This window comes from Aquarana catesbeiana, linkage group LG03, assembly GCF_042186555.1.
Source record: "Aquarana catesbeiana isolate 2022-GZ linkage group LG03, ASM4218655v1, whole genome shotgun sequence".
In the NCBI taxonomy this organism is placed as follows: domain Eukaryota; kingdom Metazoa; phylum Chordata; class Amphibia; order Anura; family Ranidae; genus Aquarana; species Aquarana catesbeiana.
The window spans coordinates 320064546-320069165 of NC_133326.1; positions in this window are offsets into that span (position 1 = coordinate 320064546).

Consider the following 4620-nt stretch of genomic DNA (forward strand, 5'->3'; position numbering starts at 1 on the left):
GGGAGGAGAGGAGTGAGAGAGGGGGACATGCTCATGGGCGTGAGAGACGGGGGGTCTCTCATGCCCATTAGCACATCCGCCTCTCTCACCCCTCTCCTCCCCCATTCCCCTAGGGGGAAAGAGAGAGACCTTCCTTTCCACCCTCTCTTTCTATCTCCCTGCCCTTACCTCCCCCTCTGTCTCTGACGCCCATGAGCACGTCCCCCTCTCTCACTCCTCTCCTCCCCCATTCCCCTAGGGGCAAGGAGAGAGACCTTCCTTTCCGACCTTTCTTTCTATCCCCCCCCATCCCCACCTAAGACAGAGGAGGCTAAATGGAGAAAAGAAGAGGAGAAGCGAGAAGAACGAAAGAGAAGGGAAAAAGAGGAACAGAGAAGGATGGACAAATTCAGAGCTGAGCAGGCGAGCAGATGGGAAAACAGAAAAGCAGCACAGGAGAAACAGCTGGAAGAAGATCGCAAGAGAGAGGAGGATAATTGTAAAAGAGCAGAGAGAAAAACTGAAAAGATGGGAAAAAGAGGTACTGAAAAGGAAGGATAAACTGAAAGAGGAAGAGGCAAAAAGAAGGGATAAAAAATTAAGAGAACAGTGGATGCGGCAGAGAGAAGATCGCATGAGAGAAGAGGCTAAATGGAGAAGAGCCGAGAAGAGGGGGGCTGAAGAAAAAAAGAGATGGAGTAATGTGAAGAGAATGAGGGGGGTGATAGTTGGAGGAGAGGGAGAGAGTGGGGGGAGACTAAAGGGGAAAAAGATAGAAAGAGAGGGGAGAAAGGAAATGTCTCTCTCCTTCCCCCTGGGAGAATGGGGGAGGAGAGGGGTCAGAGAGGGGGACGTGCTCATGGGAGTGAGAGACAGAGGGGGAGGTAAAGGGGGAGAAAGATAGAGAGGGTGGAAAGGAAGGTCTCTCTCCTTCCACCTAGGGAATTGGGGAGGAGAGGGGTGAGAGAGGGGGACATGCTCATGGGCGTGAGAGACGGGGGGGTAAGGGGGGAAAAGATAGAAAGAGAGGGTAGAAAGGAAGGTTTTTCTCCTTCCCCCTGGGGGAAGGGAGGGGGTGAGAGAGGGGAATGTGCTTATAGGCGTTGAGAGACGGGGGAGGGATAAGGGGGGAATAAGATAGAAAGAGGGTGTAAAGGAAGGTCTCTCTCCTTCCCCCTAGGGGAATGGGGGAGTAGAGGGGTGAGAGAGGGAGATGTACTCATGGGCGTGAGAGACGGGGGGTAAGTGGGGAAAAATATAGAAAGAGAGGGTAGAAAGGAAGTTCTCTCTCCTTCCCCCTGGGGGAATGGGGGAGGAGAGGGGTGAGAGAGGGGGATGTGCCCATGGGCATGAGAGACGGGGGAGGGATAAGGGGGGGAGAGAAAGAGAAGGGGGAAAGAAAAGGTCTCTCTCCGTCTCCCTGGGGGAAGGGGGGAGGAGAGGGGTGAGAGAGGGGGACATGCTCATGGGCATGAGCATGCACATTTGGATGGACTTTAGCACCCAGTGACCTATGTAAAGTGAAGTCTACAGGCTTGGAAAAGATCAATTTGTAAATGGAGAGAAAACTGGCTAAAAAACTAATTCAGAGAGTAGTGGTTAATTATTCTTACTGAATGATGTAAGGTTATCAGTGGTGTACCCCAAGGTTCAATGTTGGGACCCTTACTTTTTAATATCTTTATAAATGATATAGGATCTGGGATTAAAAGTACCATTTCTGTCTTTGCAGATGGCACCAACCTCAATGCACTGTCTAATTTGGCAACTATGTGGAAAATGAGGTTTAATGTAGATAAATGTAAAGTTATGCACTTGGGGGCTAAGAATATGCATGCATCATACAAACTAGGGGGAGTACAACTAGGGGAATCCATAGTGGAGAAGGATTTGGGGGTTTTGGTAGATCATAAGCTCGATAATAGCATGCAATGCCAAGCTGCAGTTTCCAAAGTGAGCAAAGTCCTTTCTTGTATTAACCAGTTCCGGACCAGCCGCCGCAGTTATACTGCGGCAGGTTGGCCCGGCTGCACGAAGCGTCGTAGCTATACATCACCAGCGATCACTGTATTAGTGTCACGGGTGACACTGGTTAGTTTGGTTTTTTTATAGCGTCAGGGCAACCTAAATAAAGATTTAATCCCCTGATTACCCGGGGGTGATATCAGTTAGGTTTTAGTGTCAGATAGGGTCTGCGTCGCCCCAGGCAGCGGTAGATTAGTGCCAGTAGCGCTAACACCCACGCCCACACCATACACCTCCCTTAGTAGTATAGTATGAATGGATCGATATCTGATCTGATGAGATCTATACTAGCATCCTCAGCAGTTTAGGGTTCCCAAAAACACAGTGTTAGCGGGATCAGCCCAGATGTTTTATTGTATTTGCTTTGCAGGTATGGTAAGTCTTATGCCCTGTACACACGATAGGATAGGATGGAAAATGTGTGATAGGACCTAGTCGGAAATTCCAACCGTGTGTAGGCTCCATCACACATTTTCCATAGGAATTTCCGACACACAAAGTTTAAGAGCTTGCTATAAAATTTTCCGACAATAAAATCCGCTGTCGGAAATTTCGATCGTGTGTACACAAATCCGACGCACAAAGTGCCACGCATGCTCAGAATAAATTAAGAGACGAAAGCTATCGGCTACTGCCCCGTTTATAGTCCCGACGTACGTGTTTTACGTCACCACGTTCAGAACGATCGGATTTTCCAACAACTTTGTATGACCGTGTGTATGCAAGACAAGTTTGAGCCAACATCCGTCGGAAAAAATCCATGGATTTTGTTGTCGGAATGTCCGATCAATGTCCGACCGTGTGTACAGGGCATTACTGTTATACTGTAAAGTTACTTTGTTTTATTGTTAACCATTATTTGCTTAGCAGGTACGCCATTCAGCTGCAGCACTGATTTATTTATCTTGACAGCAACAGCGTTTGCTCCCACGATGCGTAAAGCCGTGACTCCAGCACTGTCGGAGGTGATTTCACCACCACAGTTAAAAAAAAAGAGCATATATGCCGAAGCATGGGGGCAGAGGTGGAGGAGTGATTTGCTCCTAACATTAGGGGCGGATTGCCCCCATGCTTCGGCATATATTTTTTAGGCCATGCAGCTGCAGCACTGATTTATTTATCTTGACAGCAACAGCGTTTGCTCCCACGATACATTAAGCCCTGACTCCAGCGCCGTTGGAGGTGATTTCATCACTGAGGTTAAAAAAAAGAGCATATATGCCGAAGCATGGGGGCAGGGGTGGAGGAGCGATTTGCTCCTAACATTAGGGGTGGATTGCCCCCATGCTTCGGCATATATTTTTTTAGGCACAGATTGCGTTAAAAAATGTTTTATTTTTACTATGTTTTATTGTATTTGCTTTGCAGGTATGGTAAGTCTTACTGTTATATTGTAATGTTACTTTGTTTTATTGTTAACCATCATTTGCTTAGCAGGTACGCCATTCAGCTGCAGCACTGATTTATTTATCTTGACAGCAACAGCGTTTGCTCCCACAATACGTAAAGCCGTGACTCCAGCGCTGTTGGAGGTGTTTTCACCACCACAGTTAAAAAAAGAGCATATATGCTGAAGCCAGGGTGGCAGGGGTGGATAGGTGATTTGCTCCTAACATTAGGGGCCGATTGCCCCTATGCTTTGGCATATATTTTTTAGGCCATTCAGCTGCAGCGCTGATTTATTTATCTTGACAGCAACAGTGTTTGCTCCCACGATACGTAAAGCCGTGACTCCAGTGCTGTCTGAGGTGATTTCACCACCACAGTTAAAAAAAAAGATGCATATATGCCGAAGCATGGGGGCAGGGGTGGAGGAGCGATTTGCTCCCAACATTAGGGGTGGATTGCCCCCATGCTTCGGCATATATTTTTTTAGCCACCGATTGTGTTAAAAAATGTTTTATTTTTACTATGTTTTATTGTATTTGCTTTGCAGGTATGGTAAGTCTTACTGTTATACTGTAATGTTACTTTGTTTTATCGTTATCCATCATTTGCTTAGCAAGTACGCCATTCAGCTGCAGCTCTGATTTATTTATCTTGACAGCAACAGCATTTGCTCCCACAATACGTAAAGCCGTGACTCCAGTGCTGTTGGAGGTGTTTTCACCACCACAGTTAAAAAAAGAGCATATATGCTGAAGCATGGGGGCAGGGGTGGATAGGTGATTTGCTCCTAACATTAGGGGCCGATTGCCCCTATGCTTTGGCATATATTTTTTAGGCCATTCAGCTGCAGCACTGATTTATTTATCTTGACAGCAACAGTGTTTGCTCCCACGATACGTAAAGCCGTGACTCCAGTGCTGTCTGAGGTGATTTCACCACCACAGTTAAAAAAAAAGATGCATATATGCCGAAGCATGGGGGCAGGGGTGGAGGAGCGATTTGCTCCCAACATTAGGGGTGGATTGCCCCCATGCTTCGGCATATATTTTTTTAGGCACCGATTGTGTTAAAAAATGTTTTATTTTTACTATGTTTTATTGTATTTGCTTTGCAGGTATGGTAAGTCTTACTGTTATACTGTAATGTTACTTTGTTTTATTGTTATCCATCATTTGCTTAGCAAGTACGCCATTCAGCTGCAGCTCTGATTTATTTATCTTGACAGCA